Source organism: Macaca thibetana, chromosome 1 (assembly GCF_024542745.1).
Source record: "Macaca thibetana thibetana isolate TM-01 chromosome 1, ASM2454274v1, whole genome shotgun sequence".
In the NCBI taxonomy this organism is placed as follows: domain Eukaryota; kingdom Metazoa; phylum Chordata; class Mammalia; order Primates; family Cercopithecidae; genus Macaca; species Macaca thibetana.
Genome location: NC_065578.1, coordinates 13,095,627 through 13,112,848, shown reverse-complemented (window position 1 = coordinate 13,112,848; position 17,222 = coordinate 13,095,627). Strand labels below are relative to the sequence as shown.

At 42.0% G+C, this 17,222-nt stretch overlaps 1 protein-coding gene and 1 long non-coding RNA gene across 4 annotated transcripts in view; both read right to left on the bottom strand.

Annotated features, from left to right (window-relative positions):
• The window catches only part of KAZN (kazrin, periplakin interacting protein), a 1,229,956-nt gene that overhangs the window by 731,317 nt on the left and 481,417 nt on the right, over positions 1–17,222 (bottom strand). The window lies entirely within an intron of this gene.
• Positions 13,771–16,364, bottom strand: LOC126953864 (uncharacterized). The gene is made up of 2 exons (XR_007725384.1): positions 13,964–16,364; positions 13,771–13,895 (listed from the first exon to the last, which is right to left on the bottom strand). It is a non-coding gene; the product is annotated as an uncharacterized LOC126953864 (long non-coding RNA).

The following is a 17,222-nucleotide window of genomic DNA, read 5'->3' as shown; positions in this document are numbered from 1 at the left end:
GAAAGAAATCCCTAGAGCAGAAAGAAAGCCAAAGGCAAACAATACCCTCCACCCCCACCGGAAGACCCCAACTAGAAAATGTATACACTTATTCAGCGGATGGGAGCAGTGATGCCTGTTCTGGTCTCCATTAGAATCACCATGAGAATTACAAAAAAGAGGACTCTGATTCCACTGGACTAAACCAGCAATTCTTAACCAGTGCAATTTTGCCCCCCCACGCCCACCCCCGCCTCCGTCCAGGGGACATTTGGCAATGTCCACAGACATTTTTTCTATTGTCACGACCGAGGTGTGCTACTGGCATCTAGTGGGTAGAGGTCAGGGATGCTGCAAAACCTCCAACAATGCACAGGACATCCCCACAACAAAGAATGATGTGGCCCCAAATAATGGTGCCATGGCTCAGAAATCATGGGCCAGATGGAAGCTTGGGAACGGCAGAGACCCTGCCAACCTTCTTGAATGCTGTATATCCAGCACCCTCCACAGGGTCTGGTGTGAAATCGTCCTGCCTTGAACATCTGAAGACCGACCAGCCAAGTAGGAACCAAGTCCAGCTACAGCAGAGATGACGGCACCACTTCTAACAATCAAGGGAAGGCACCACTCAGTCGCTCCCTATTACAGAGTCATCATGCAGGCTGGAGAAGGCTGACAGTCATTACTAGATATGCTATAATATATATGTACATGTCTACCCCATATAAGCTTACCTTCTCTTTTTAAAACTTTTTGACAAAGACATAAGGATTTTCCTCTTCATAATTTTGTTGTCTTCTCTGGAAGTTTCTCTCTGAAGCCACTGGCTCAGGAGATAAAGAGGCTTAAACTGCGTTAAATGGTGATTACCTTTGGCTTTCACATCTTGGCTACACTCTTCACACCTCCCTTAAAGTTAAAGGAATCTGTTGTTCCTGCTGGAATCAGTGGCAGCTCCCAAGGACAAGTCATCCTCCTGGATGCCAGAGTTCACAGCTATCCAGTCATGATTTAGTTCAATCAGGGATTTGGAGAAGTGAGGCAGAGAATTATGAGTGCAAGTATGGTCATCCTATATCTACCAGTGTGTGTCCGGGGTTGACATTGTGAGGAGTGAAAAAGAAATACAATCATTCAGGTTCTCACCTCTAGAAGCAAGAACATTTTTTTAAAAAGGGAAAAAAATAACTGCTCAGGAATGGAATACCCTGCCCCCAGCATAAAGAGAATAACCAAAGGCACGAATCTTACTGAGAAGTCAAGGCTCCTGTATGTGTCTCCTGAGCCCATTTGTGTCAACGATTATCTATAGAAAGTTTATTTAGGGGCGTTTGTACCAATGTTCACTGTGAACTAACAGGGATGGGATTTCTGGGAATGTTTCGTTTCTAATGGATTTTCTGGTTATATTTTTAAGGTGGTGCCAATAGGATGTACTGACAGATCAGAGGTGGTCATGAGAGAAGGAGCAAGTAGCCAGAGGAGTAAAGTGTGCACTGGCTGAGATGCGGGAGCAGGTGACGGTGGGTTCCCAGGAATAAGTGGCCTTGAGTGAGTTAAGGCTAAGATATCCAAGTGGTGAGGTTGAGCAGGCAGCTGTGTATGTGACCCTGGAAAGTCTAGCTGAAGATACAAAGATGGGATGAGATCACCAAGGAGTGTCTTTAGTAAAGAGAAGAGACCAAGGACTGAATCTGGATACTTCAACATTTGGAGTCAGAGCCTGAAAAGGATCCCTCACATGTACCCAAAGAGCAGCAGAATGAGGAAAGACAGCCTAGGGAGTGTGGCACAGCTGCTCCTCACCACTTCAGGCTCCCCTGGAGTCCAAGGCACTGGGGCCTCATTTGTGGGTATTATAATTGCCTCCTAACTGTTCTCTGGCTTATGTCTCCTGCCCCAGTTGATGTTCATCACATCAGCCAGAGTGGCTCTGTTAACACCCAAGCCAGTTCCTGCCCATCTGCTGAGAATCTTCAAGGGTTTTCATCTCACTCTGAGTCAAAGCCAATATCTTCACAATGGCCTGGCCATTTGCCAACTGCTGTGGTTTAAATGTTTGTCTCCTTCAAAACTTATGTTGAAATTTGCTTGGCAATGTGATGGTGTTAGGAGGCGGAAATTTTGGGAGGTGATAGGGCCAAGGGCTCTGCCCTCAGGGCTAGGATTAATACTGTTACGAAAGAGAAAGTTTGGCTTTCTTTTGCCTCTTTACCCTTCTACCTTCCTTCCTGTGATGATGCAGCAAGAAGGTCCTTGCCAGATATCAGGGCCTTAAGCTTGGACTTCCCAGCCTCTAGAACTGTGAGCCAATAAATTTGTTTATTAAAAATTACCCAGTCTCAAGCAGCACAGGTGGACTAAGACACCACCTCTCTGAATTTACCTCCAACTACTCTGGTGTTTACTGAGTCCAGCAATACAAAACATGATCCTCCCTCAGGGCATTTGTAAATGCTATTCCCCCACTGCATGGAATACTTATCCCCCAAACATTTGCACAGCTTTCTCCCTCACCTCCTCCTTCAGCTTTTTATTCCAGTGGCACCCCCTGGTGAGGCTTCCCTGGCTTCCCTATGCAACATTTTAACTCTCATCCACCTCTCATGATTTCGCCCCTTCCAAGGAGGTACTTATATTTTCTTGGAAGTTTACACTATAAATCATACTACACATTTTTCTTATTTATCTTATTTTCTGTCTTTTCCACTAGACTATAAACTCCAGATGTACAAGAGCCTGTTTTTTGTGTGTTTTACTCACTGCTTCATCTCCAGAGCTAGATCATTGTTTAGCACCTAGTAGAGGCTCAATACATGATTCATCTCAATCAAAATTTGCTACAATTTAATTTGTTTTTATTTACATATAGCTGATTTTGTTTCTGCAAATGGAAAAAAAGCCAGTGAAATTTATTTATTTCTCACATTCTAAAATATGTCCATGTACTTATTTGGCTTTCATCCATTTACTTTTTTTTTATTTTAATTTTTAATTTTTGTGCAGACATAGTAGGTGTGTATATTTATGGTGTCCATGAGCTATTCTGATACAGGCATGCAATGCATAATAATCACAGCAGGGTAAATGGGGTGCCCATCACTTCAAATGTTTATCCTTTGTGTTAAAAACAATTCAATGTTACTCTTTTAGTTATTTTCAAATGTGCAATGAAATTATTTTTTTACCCTGTTGTGCTAGATCTTAATCACTCTTTCTAGCTATTCTTTTTGTACCCATTAACCATGCCCACTCCCTACTCCTCCACCTCTCTCCTCGACTACCCTTCCCAGGCTCTGGGAACCATCCTTCTACTCTCTATCTCCATGAGTTCAATTGTTTTAATTTTTAGCTCCCATAAGTAAGTGAGAACATGTGAAGTATGACTTTCTGTGCCTGGATTATTTCACTTAACATAATGGCCTCCAGTTCCATCCATGTTGTTGCAAATGACAGGATCTTGTTCTTTTTATGGCTGAATAGTACTCCATTGTGTATATGTAACACGTTTTCTTTATCCGTTCATCTGTTGATGAACATAGGTTGCCTCCAAACCTTGACTATTGTGAATAGATCTGCAACGAACACCAGAGTGCAGATATCACTTTGATATACTGATTTCCTTTCTTTTGGGTATATACCTAGGAGTGGGATTGCTGGATCATATAGTAGCACTATTTTAGTTTTTTGAGAAACCTTCAAACTCTTTTCCATTGTGCTTGTACTAATTTATATTCCCATCTACAATGTACAAGGGTTCCTTTTTCTCAACATCCTCGCCAGCATTTGCTATTGCCTGACTTTTGGAGAAAAGCCATTTTAGCAGAGGTGAGATGATATCTCATTGTAGTTTTGATTTGCATTTCTCTGATGATCAATAATGTTGAGCACCTTTTCATATACCTGCTTGCCATTTTTATGTCTTCTTTTGAGAAATGTCTGTTCAGATCTTTTGCCCATTTTTAATCAAATTATTAGAGTTTTTTCCCCTGTAAAGTTGTTTGAGTGCCTTATATAATCTGGTTATTAATCCCTTGTGAAATGGGTAGTTTGAAATACTTTATCTCATTCTGTGGGTTTTCTATTCACTTTGTCGATTGTTTCCTTTGCTGTGCAGAAGCCTTTTAATTTGATGTGATCCTATTTGTCCCTTTTTGCTTTGGTTGCCTGTGCTTGTGGGGTATTACTCAATAAATCTTTGCCCAGTCCAATGTCCTGGAGAGTTTCCCCAATGTTTTCTTTTGGTAGTTTCATAGTTTTAGGTCTTAGATTTAAGTCTGTAATCCTTCTTGATTTAATTTTTGTATATGTTTAGAGATAGGGGTCTAGTTTCATTCTTCTGCATGTAGATATCCAATTTTCCCTGAATCATTTATTGAAGAGACGTTTTTTCCAGTGTATGCTCTTGGCATGTTTGTCAAAAATGAGATCACTGTAGATGTATCTATTTATCTCTGGGTTCTCTCTTCCACTGATCTGTGTGTCTATTTTTATGCCAGTACTATACTGTTTTGGTTACTATAACTCTGTAGTGTATTTTAAAGGCAAGTAATGTGATTCCTCCAGTTTTGTTCCTTTTGTTTAGGATAGCCTTGGCTATTCAGGGTCTTTTGTGGTTCCATATACATTTTAGAATTGTTTCTTCTATTTCTGTGAAGAATGGTATTTTGGTATTGTTATTTTGATAGGGATTGCATTAAATCTGTAGATTGCATTGGGTAGTATGGACATTTAAGCAATATTGATTGCTCCAATCCTTGAAAATGGAATATCTTTTATTTTTTCATGTCTTCTTCAATTTCTTGATCAATGTTTTATAGTTTTCATTGTAGAGATCTTTCCCTTTAGTTAATTCCTAGGTGTTTTATTTTATCTGTAGCTATTGTAAATGGGATTACTTTCTTGATTTCTTTTTCAGATTATTCACAGTTGGGATATTTAAGTGCTACTGATTTTTGTATCTTGATTTTGTATCCTGCAACTTTACTAAATGTGTTGATCAGTTCTAATAGTTTTTTGGTGAGTCTTCTTTCCAAATATAAGATTGTATCATCTGCAAACAAGGATAATTTGACTTCTTTCTTTCCAATTTGGATGCTCTTTATTGCATTCTCTTGTCTTCTGGTTGCTCTAACTATAACTTCCAGTACTATTTTGAATAACAGTGATGAAAGTGGGCATCCTTGTTGTGTTCCTGATCTTAGAGAAAAGGCTTTCAGTTTTTTTACCGTTCAGTATGATACTAGCTATTGGTCTTTTATGTATGGCTTTATTATGTTGAGTTATGTTCCTTCTATACCTAGTTTTTTGAGGGTTTTTATCATGAACGGGTGTTGAATTTTATTGGTTACTTTTTCAGTATCAATTGAAATGATCATATGGTTTTTGTCCTTTAGTCCACTGATACGATGTATCAAATCAATTGATTTGCATGTGTTAAACCATCCTTGCATCCTGGGGATAAATCCCACTTTGTCGTAATGAACAATCTTTTTAATGTGTTGTTGAAGTCAATTTGCTAGTGTTTTGTTGAATGTTTTTGTGTAAATATTCATCAGTGATATTGGCCTATACTTTTTCTTTTTTTGATGTGTCTTTGTCTGGTTTTGGTAGCAGGGTAATACTGGCATCACAGGATGAGTTTAGAATGGCTCATGGTTCAGTCCTTGTAGGTTGTATCTCTGACTTTAGCTCTAATCATATTTGCTTTATATATCTGAACTCTCCAGTGCTGGGTGCACGTATATTTAAAATTGTTAATATACGTGCTGAATCGATCCCTTTATCATTATATAGTGAGCTTCTTTGTCTCTTCTTATAGTTTTTGTCTATATATACACACATATATATATCTGGGTGCTCCAATGGTGGCCTGGCAATACTCTCCATAGCTCTGTGGGATGATGGCCATGGGATGAGGCTACTCTGCCTCAAAAGTGGAGGGAAGAGTGGGAAGGACTATGTTGCCAGATGTATGTCATTTGTTTCTTTTCTCTCGCTGCTTTCTCTCGCTGCTTTTAGGATCCTTTGTTTATCCTTGATGTTTGAGAGTTTGATTATTAAATGCCTTGAGGTAGTCTTCTTTGGGTTAAATCTGCTTGGTATTCTATAACCTTCTTGTATTTGGATATTGGTATCTTTCTCTAGGTTTGGGATGTTTTCTGTTATTATTCCTTTTACTAAACTTTCTACCCCTGTCTCTTTCTTTATCTCCTCTTTAAGGTTAAAAAGTTTTAGATTTGTCCTTTTGGGGCTACTTTTCTAGATCTCATAGGTGTGCTTCATTCTTTTTTATTCTTTTTCTTTCCTCTGACTGTGTGTTTTCAAATGGCCTGTGTTCATTAATTATTTCTGCTGCTTGATCAGTTCTGCTATTAACAAACTCTGATGTATTTTTTAGTATGTTAATTGCATTTCTCAACTCTAGAATTTCTGCTTGGTTCTTTTCAATTATTTCAACCTCTTTGTTAAATTTATCTGATAGAATTCTGATTTTCTTCTTTGTGTTATCTTGAATTTCTTTAAGTTTTCTCAACACAGCACTTTTGAATTCTCTGAAAGGTCACTTACCTCTGTTTCTTCAAATGGGTCCCTGGTGTCTTATTTAGTTCATTTGTTGAGGTCATGTTTTCTTGGATGGTCTTGATGCTTATGAATGTTTGTTTGTGTCTGGGTATTGAAGAGTTAGGTATTTATTGTAGTCTTTTCTATCTGGGCTTGTTTGTACCTATCCTTCTTGGAAAGGCTTTCCAGGTTTTCAAAACGACTTGAGTGTTGTGGTCTAAGTCATATCTGCATTAGGGGGCACCCCAAGCCCAATAATGACGTGGTTCTTGCAGCCTCACAGAGGTACTGCCTTGGTGGTCTTGGATAAGATTCACAGGAATTCTCTGGATTACCAGGCAGAGACTCTTGTTCTTTTCCATTATGTTCTCTCAAACAAATGGAGTCTCTCTGTTCTGAGCTGTCTGGAGCTGGGGGTGGGGTGATATAAACACCTCTGTGCTCACCACCACTGGGACTGTGCTGGGTTAGACCTGAAGCCAGCAGAGCACTGGGTCTCGCCTAAGGCCCACTATAACCACTGCTTGGCTACTGCCTATGTTTTCTCAAGGCCCTGGGGCTCCACAATCCACCAGGTGGTGAAGCCAGTTGGGGTGGCAAGTTCCCCCAGGCCCTGGGTCAGTCTAGAGATGCTGTCCAGGACTCAGGGACTAGAGTAAAAATCTTAGAAATCTACCTGGTGTTCTATTGCACTGTGGCTGAGCTGGCACTCAAACCATGAGACACAGCCCTTCCCATTCTTTTTCCACAGGGAAAGGAGCCTCATCCCGTGGCTACCACCCCCACAGGCCTATGGGGAGTATTGCCAGGCCACCATCAATATTCCCTTAAGGCCCAAGGGCTCTTCAGTCAGCTTATGGTGAATGTTGGCAGGCCTAGGACTCACCCTTCAGGACAGTGGTCTCCCCTCTGCGCTGGGCAAGGTACATAGATGTTGTCTAAGAGCCAAGACCTGGAATCAGGGATCCCAAAAGCCTGCTTGGTGCTTTACCTGTCTGTGGCTGAGCAGGCACCTAAAGTGAAAAACAAAGTCCTGTTTTCCTTCTACTTTTCTCAATCTGAAGGAGTCTCTCCCTGTAGCCATAATAGCTGAGAATGTGTTGAGTGTCACCCGAAGCCAGCAAGCCTCAGAGTCTCACTCAAGGACCATGTGTATTACTTGGTTATTGCTGCTGGTTGTTCAGGGTCCAAGGATTCTTTAGTTAGAAGGTGATGGGTCCTGCGAGGACTGTATCCTTCCTTTCAGGCCAGCTGGTCTGCTTCTGGCCCAGCATGTGTCTAGAAATGTTGTCTGGGAGCTAGGGCCTGGAACTGGGGCCCCATGACTCTAACTGGTGCTGTATTGTGGCTGAGCTGGCGTTCTAGATGCAGGTCAGTCTTCTTTACTCTTCTATCTTCTCTCCTCAAGCAGAAGGAAGGAGTCTCTTTTGGAGCTGCAAGCTGTGTAGCCTGGGTTTGGGGGAGGGCTGGTGCATGCACTCCCTTAGCTGTCCTAACTGATGTCTTAGTATGTCACATGATCCCCAAGTCCACTGGTTCTGAGACCAGTCCAGCACTAGGACTTACCTAGGAGTTTCAATCCTTGTGGCCTAGACTGCCTTTCAAGTTTATTTAGAGTTTCAGAGCACTTTAGCCTGCAGTGGAAAGGCTTGCCAGAACTCAAGTTCCTACTGCCTGGATGGGATATCCCCCTCTGGCTAGGGCTGGTTTAAATACTCCCTCTGTGGGCAGGCATCTGCTGAGTTCAGCTCAGTTTTGCATTCTGCTGTGTCAGGGCAGCCCTGAGTTCAATGCAATGTTTTATAACTGCTGCACTCACCCTCTCCTAAGGACTCAGATTCTCTCTTCACGCCATGCGGTCACTACCAGGAGATGGGAAAGGGGGTAATGTCAGCAGTTTAAGACTCTTTCCTACCATCTTCAATGCATCTTTCAGCTATATAAAGTTAAAACCAGGTACCGTGATTTTTGGTTCTTATGAAGGTTGTTTCTTTGTGCAGATAGTTGTTAAATTGGGGGGATGATTGGTGGAGCCTTCTATTCAGCCAGCTTGCTCTGCCCCTCCTCCCATTTACATTTCTTTTAAAGGATAAATCTTTTATCGTAGCTAGCTTCAAATTAACTTTGATAGTAAGAATTAATAATAATTGAATTTTATTCCCATTACTCATAAGTATATTTTACAAAATCTATCAGTTCTTGCTGAAAGAAATTCCATAACTGTCTTCTTATGTGCTTGCTTACATGTTGTGTCATATGTAACATAGTTCCACTAAAGCAGGTACCTAGTTCACTGATGAATACCCAATGGTTAGAAGAGTACCTAGCACAGAGTAAGGTCTTACGAAACTTTTGTTAAATTAATAAACAAATACATGAAAAAAATAAATCAAAAAATTCTGGCTCCAGAAATGGTTGGCCTATTAGGATCTTCATTTAAGCCAGTGGTTGTCAGCTGGGGGTAATTTTGTACCCCAAGGGAAAGTTGATAATGTCTGGAGACATTCTTGGTTTTTCCATTTGGGAAGGGAAGATACTACTGGTATCAAGTGGGTAGAGATCAGGGATGCTGCTAAAACCTGTAGACAGCCTCTCATCACAAAGAATGAGCTGGCAGAATGAACAGTGCTGAAGCTGAGAAATGCTGACTTGAACCAGACAGGTAGGTCATCACTATGTTCCTGGGACCTCAACTGTAGCCATGCAGTTAGCAGCAGGCTTTCCATACTAGAAAAGTCAGTTGCACGCCCTAAACAGACATTAAATTTTGAAAACCTTAGTTCCGCTGCCCAGTAAACCTTGCCAATGACTCACCAGTAGACAGTGTTATGTCAGCTGCACCAGCAGCTCTAACTACTGCCAGCGACCTGGCCCATTGTGAAAGACAGAGTATGAGGAGTTGAGATTGTTGAGAATTGAAAAGGGTAGAGACTGTTTCTGTGCTTGGTGGAACTGCTATTTCTTACATTTTCTGACTATCATTGTTGCCATGGAGAACATTTGCTTTGAGCTAAAGGCAAGTGAGACTGATCGGTCTCATAATGCACAGTCTTTCCACTGATGTGGTGGCCCCTTGGACCTGCCTCCTCCAATTTCTACAAGGCACCTTCACATTTGTCATCTCTGGAATAGACAGAAGTTTAAGGAATGGTCGACTGATGGATAGGAAGCCAATTACCAGTTAAAAAGACCTTAAGGGTAGGTTGATTCCTGCCCTCGTGTTATTTTACAATGTCTATATTATACTGAGCAGCTAGCCAACTTAGAATGGCTTCCATTTAAGCACTTCAACAAAATGCTGTGTTTCCCACTAGCTTTCATTTGGAAATAACAAGAATGGGAGAATGGCTGAGTAGCTACCTTTCTTTAGTTATTATGTAGGAAGACATTTCCTCTCCATCATAAAAAATACAAATGTCTGGCTGATAGGAAAGATCTTGATATTAAACAAATCTTATTTGGTACTCAGCACCAGCAACTAATACATTATAGAAGTTTTTGCTTCGCAAACAAAAACGTAGATAGCAAAAACAATTTCATTTTACAGAATAATTTTTAGTTTGTTGTTGCTGCCTTGATGCAATTATTTTACACCCAGACTATAATGACTAATCTGCTTGTCTCCTTTTATTGAACACTTACTATATGTTTCATCTAGGTTATCTCATTTAACCATAACACACAGCACACAGAGGTCATATGATTTGCCCAAGGTTAAGTAGTTAGGACATAACTCTGAGTGATACTGATATATATTGCTTTAGAATTTGTTTCTCATCATTTTAGTCCATTTTTTATTGTTACAAGATAATAGCACAAACTGAGTAATTTATAATAGATTGAAATTTATTTGGCTCATGGTTCTGGAGCCTGGGAAGTTCAAGAGCACGGTGCTGGCATCTGGTGAAGGTCTTTGTGCTATGTCATTTCATGGTGGAAGGGCAAGAGAGAGTGAGATTGAGAAGGAAAGGCTGAACTTATCCTTTGTATCAGGAACCCACTCCCACAATAACTAACCTACTCCCAAGATAAGGCCATTAATCCATTTATGAGGGAAGACCCCTTATAACCTCGTTACCTCCTGATGGTCCCATCTTTCAACTCTGTTGCTTTGGGGATTAGCTTCCAACACACAAACTTTGGGGGACATATTCAAGCCATATCACTGATGAAAGTACTGTATTCTTTCTGGGCATGATGCATGTACAGGGCCATGCACATTTGGGTGCTAAATGCATACTTTTGATGATGATTGAGATAGTAAAATTCCCACAGGAAATGGGAAATCACTTGGTATTCTCCCTCACTGTGTTCAGGTGGTGGGTCCGTGAACACTCCTCTTTTCTATTGCTTGCATCAGACTTATCCGTGTGTTAACTAATAACCCAAAGTCATGCTTGGCCAGGGTCCCCTGGAGTGTTTGCAAAGGGGGCCTTGGCTCCATACATATGCCAATGACTGTCTTTGTGTTGAGTTTATCGTACATATATAATCCTCTCCACATGTCATTTCTTTTTCTTTCTTTCTTTTTTTTTTTTTTGAGACGGAGTCTTGCTCTGTCACTTAGGCTGGGGTGCAGTGGCGCATCTCCACTCACTGCAAGCTCCGCCTCTCAGGTTCACGCCATTCTCCTGCCTCAGCCTCCCACATAGCTGGGACTACCGGCACCCACCATCATGCCCAGCTAATTTTTTCTATTTTTTTAGTAGAGACGGGGTTTCACCGTGTTAGCCAGGATGGTCTCAATCTCCTGACCTCGGCATCTGCCTGCCTCGGCCTCCCAAAGTGCTGGGATTACAGGCGTGAGCCACCATGCCCAACCTCCACATGTCATTTCATGCAGTGACCTTACGTCTTATTCTGAGCATGAGGTGAGAAATGCAGATTGGTTTAATCTTAGTGGGCTTGGTTTTCAGGGCCTCTTAGTATGAGCATCTTGCCTGTGGGAAGCATGTGATCCCAGTGTTGAAGATACACAGTATTCACACAGTATGGCTCTAAATACAAGCCACCTATTTTATCTCGCGCTTGGGTGAGAAGCAAGCCATCTGCTCTAGTGCTGGGAGAAGGCTGTCTGTGTTGGACTGACTTATGGAGAGACAGTGCCTAGGTGTCCAGCATACCTGGGGCCTTTCTGGTGGTTTGGTTTTCTGTGATGTTCCCTTATTTTTGAATCTAACCTCCTGCACTCTTTCTAAAGTGTGTATGATGCTATTGTGACTAATGAAAGACATATTGAAAGTGTGCTGAATTCATAACACTTTTTTCATTATTATTTTCTCAGTTAATAGACACTAAAATACAACTGACCTTCAATAGAGGTCATTAAATTAGGAGTCATCTTTTTGGAAAAGGCTGGAAGCTGTTAACCTGGAGCTGCAGCTGTTACAGATTCCCAAGCCAAGCTGAAAGTCTGTGTTGGCCTCTGCCCCCAAAAGGCTGAGATGCTCTCGAGTTTGGGTAAAGTATAGTTAATTGGACTTTAATTCTTTGAAAATGGACAAGCTCAATATGACTTGTATGATCGCTCTTGGTTAATCAGATTGTTAAATTTACGGACCTCCTTTTCCCACACTCATTTCCAAGACAGATTCAGGCTACGTCTGCCTGTTTTGATGCATGCAATTTACTTTAAAATCCTGCAGTACAGAGCGCGTGATGACATGTATATGTCAGTTGGCTTAAGCTACACTTGAGGGGCAGTCCATGGTCCTGACCAGGAACCTACACTCTGAGAGTGAACTCCAGCATTTAATCAGAAAGGCCACACTCCTGAGGCTGTTCCAGAAGGGCGTCTTCATCTTTCTTTACCACTGACCTTTGATCATCACTAGAGACTTTGCTAATGAGGCTAATGAGCTCAAAGAAAGTTCCAAATGGGTTTCATTGGTGAAAAACAAAGAGCTCGTTATTTAGCATAATAGATGTAATAAGTGAGTTCTCACTGGTGAGTTAGTGGTATTCAAGATGAAAGGTTTGGCTTAGATATTTTCCCAAAGCTCCTCATCCTTGCCTGAAGGAGATCTGAATAGCTTGCAGACACTGTCCCCTTCTCCCACAGGGATGGTACTTGAGACTTGAGCCCCCAAACAGTCCTTCATTCAGCAGATAGTTTGGAGGATTTGGGTTGTCTGATGATCATTGCTAGATTAGCTCTCTCCTGCCTCTTGAGTGCTGTCATAACTGCCTGGGGTGAGTGGCCCATGTGAGGTGTGGTCAGGACACCTACAAGGACAGGCAGCTGGGATTTTGTTGATCTTAAACACCAAGTTTTATAGCCTAGTGTCTGCTTACTAATAAGGGTCTGCATATGGCACAGGGTTTGGTCTGAGACGTGCTTTTATTATAAGCTGGTAGCAAAGTTGCAGGAGAGTAGCTCATTCTCAACCCCCTCCAACTACTGGTGGTTATCAGTAACTACCACAAAGAACTAAATATATGCGCATGGTCAAATTGCCTTATGTTAGTTTATACTACCTGGCAAAAGTACTACCTTTTGCACAAATGGGAGGGATTTTGTTTTCCACTTTATGTAACATCCATTTAAGTAACAACACGGACAACCAAATCCCTAGCAAATTACCTCTTACTTAGTGAAGAGGCACAACTTTCATCTTTAAAATAAGCCTTAATTCTCTATGAAGTCTGAAGCCATCTTTTCATCTTACACATTGCCTTGGGGTCAGAGAAGGAACACACCACTCCAGGCCTGTCTCCCAGGATTCCAGGACTCTGTGGAATGCATCCCTTTCCCTAGAGAAAGAAGACAAACTTTTGCTTCGGCTAACTTTGTTAATTGTATTTGTCAACTTGCCTGGGCCGTGGGGTGCCTGGACATCTGGGTAAACATTATTTCTGGGTTGGGCTGTGAGCATGTTTCTGGAAGAGATTAGCATTTGAATCAAGTTGAACAGTTAACCTGATTGGACTCACTTAAGCAGTTTGGCCTTCCCAAAGGGAGCGTCTCAATATGACAAAAAGGCAAAGAAGGTCGAATTCTGTCTCCCTGCCTGACTGTCGAGTTGGGACATCAGTCTTCTCTTGCTCTTGGACTGGGACTTATGCCATCAACACTCCTGGTTTCAGGCCTTTGGACTTAGACTGGAATTCATACCAACAGCTTTCCTGGGTCTCCAGATTACAGACAGCAGATTGTGGGATCTCTCAATCTCCATGATCTCCTTTGCCAATTCCTTATTTTATATATATATATATATATATATATATATATATATATATATATGTAGAAAGGACACAAAGATAGATGTGTACCCGACCCCCCTGCTACACCCTTTGTTCTGCTCTCTAATCTTTGCACATACCAGAGATTTCATAAGTTCTGTGAGTACCTGTTTTTCTGCACGTATCAGAGATTTTGTTTTGCACATACCAGAGATTTCATAAGTTCTGTGATTACCTGTTTTTCTGCACGTACCGGAGATTTTGTAAGTTCTGAGGCAAGGTCACAAGACGTGTTTAAGTAAGATAAACTCTTGCTGCCATAAACCTGCTCTCCCGCCTCAAAGGCTGAACCGAAATATCAGAAATGGCGGGAACCAATCATAGTTAGCCAAATCGCCTTGTTCAAACACTAGCCAATCATATATCTGATTTGTATAATAACTCTATGCCCACTTTTCTTAGACTATATAACACTGCTCGGAGCTCAGTAGGGGAGCTCTCCTGCCCGTCTCGTTTCGCGAGCGAGTGAGAGTTCCAGGTTCGAACCTGTAATAAAGATCCTTGCTGCTTAGCTTTGACTCTGGACTCTGGTGGTCTTCTTCGGGGAATAAACGGTCTGGGCATAACAATATATCCTATTGGATCAGTTTTTCAGGAGAACCCTAACTAACACCAGAGCAATGAGACTATATCCAGTTATCAGAAAGCTACCTCTTACAGTCCTTGTTCAGTACTGTCTACCTCCAGCCTTCTTTTCATGAACTGCAGTCCCTCCAGCCAGTCACATGGCAACCCCCTACTCATCCTACAGGCTGCAGCTGAAATGTCACCTCCTCAGGGAGCCCTTCTCAGATTACTCTGTCTACACAGGCTGTTGTTGTGTTAGTTTCTGTCTGTACCCCCTGTTTCTGTCATGCGATTTTATATCTTATGATTAATTATTAATTTGTTAGTTTGTTGACCACCTGACATTCCCACTAGACTACAATCTCCTTGAGGGCAAGAACCTTGCTCATTTTGCTCACCACCACTGATGGGCACAGAGCAGGCATTGAACACATGTCTTGGGAGTGAATAAATGAATACATAGTTTCCTTGCCACTTGTAATGCAATCAATAATGAATCACGAGGTGCGACCGCACTCATGAGGAAGTGAGCTTTGCTTTGAGAAAACTCAATACAGAATCGTGTGAGAACAGGGGATGCTGACTGTTAATGTTCACATTATTTTAGAGCAATAGTCTTTGATGAGGCCATTTTGCTGCCCTCCCCCGCATGGGGCATGTGCTGATGTGCGGGGACATTTTCAATGGTTGCACCTGGGTTGGTGTTACTAGCATCCAGTGAGTAGAAGCCAGGGATGCTGCTGGACATCCTACAACATACGGGACAGCCCCTCACATCAGAGAATTATCTGGCCCCAAATGCCTGTCACTAGCACCAAGGTTGAGAAATCCCATCTGAGAGACATCGTATTTACCATGTTTCAATTACCAACTTCCAATGACTCAAAGTCCGAGAAAATATACTTAACACAAGTCGGCATGCTTTGGCAATTATAGAAATATTTAAGTTTTTTAAATGACCTCAGGCTGATGACCTATCCATTATTATTCAACCACACTACAGCTATATACAGTCTTAGGGACTGGCTGAATAGACCCACTTAAATACACCGTAAACAGTTAACAATCTTTGATACAAACTTGTCATTTACTTTTCCCAAAGTAAGGATACAGAAAAATTCCTTTCACTTGTTATGAACTTGTTTTCAGTCTGTTCAGATCTACCAAAATGAAAAATCGAAGCTAATAAGACCCATAAATGAGATGACGATTATTCACATGACTAAGTGATTCTTCTTTTTGCAGAAAGATTCTCTGCCAGTTTCCTTTAAACACTTGGCTCCTCTCATGCATTTAAAATCTAACTCGGTTTACAAAAGCATTAATTTATGTGCACATTTCAGGCTCACTGCCATTGTGAAAAGCTAACTACATCTTTCATGAGGAGTACATCCCTGCCTTGCCTCTCAAAGATAATTCTCCTGTTTCTTGGTTTTCTCTTTAGATTGTGGTTTCTTTGGAGGGCAAGATCCGTGTCTCTAGAATGTTTGGTTCTGCTTTCTGGCATCCCTGACATTTCAGGATGTCAATAAATATTTATTGATGCTGATGAGGTGAACAGAACCAGAGATGTGCATTCTCACTCCCTTGTCATGTGCTTTATGGAACCTTTTTTTCTTTTTTTTAAATCAGCATCTGCAAAGAGGGTACCAAGAAACTCTTTAGACACTCAGCCTCTCCCAGGGACTGAGATGCTTTTGGGGGACCCTGGGACCACCCTTTTCCAGTTTAGCCCTTGCTGGTCTCTTGCCAAATGTTCCCTAGGCATAATTCCCATTCGCACATTATTTTCAGACTATCTCAACTGCAGAGGGTGGGTTTAGCGCCTTGGTCCCTAAAAGTATGCTCTGTGTTGTGTGAAGTCCTTTTGCAAGAAGGGATTAAGCATGTAGTTAATATCTCAATACCACAGTGAAGAGCTCAAGAGGTGAAAAGTTTGCATTTGCCCCTAAGAAGAGGCATGAAAAGCAATAGCTCTCCAAGTGTGGTCCTCTGACCAGCAGCATCAGCATCCCCCGGGACTTGTCCCAGATGTAGCTTGCCTGGCCCTACCCTAGACCAACTAACTGAACCTGGAGCTCTGAGATGAGGCCCAGCTAACTGTGTTTTAGTAAGCCCTCCAAGTGTTTCTGATGCACGCTAACGTTGGAGAACAACAATGCTACAGGCTCAAGCTTCTTTATGAGTGTTGAGCTCATCACCTACCCCTGGTCCAATAGTGTCCATTATGTCTTATAGAAGATACTAGTTGGGGGCTGGGCTAGGTGGTTCACACTCATAATCTCGGTACTTTGGGAGGCCGAGGTGGGTGGCTTGCTTGAGCCCAGGAGTTTGAAATCAGCATGGACAACATAACAAAACCCCCTCTCTACTAAAAATACAAAAATTAGCCAGGCATGGTAGCACATGCCTGTAGTCCCAGCTACTCAGAAGGCTGAGGTAGGAGGATCACCTAAGCCCGGGAGGTCGAGGCTGCAGTGAGTCATGATCTCATTTCTAGTCTGGGTGACAAAGCGAGACCCTGTCTCAAACTTAAATAAAAAAGAGAAGATACAAGTTAACTTCGTGACTCTCCAAAGAAACTTCAGAGATCCCTGGCAGTCCCAGGCTTTTCAGCCCAATAGGTAGGTGGACACACGTGTAAAGGAGGCAACAGGTTTACCACTCAGAGGGAAAATGAATCCTGTCTGTGCCCCCCAGTCACAAGGCTTTCCTAGCATGCCCTGCACAAGATAGCTGTCCCCTCCCCAAACTACCCTCTTGGTCTTCCAAAGAGGGGCCTTGGGGAAAGAGGGGGAAAGGAGGGAAAGGAGAACTGAACCTCAGCAGCCCAGATCCCTGAATGATCCTCAGGGGCTGAGCAGCTT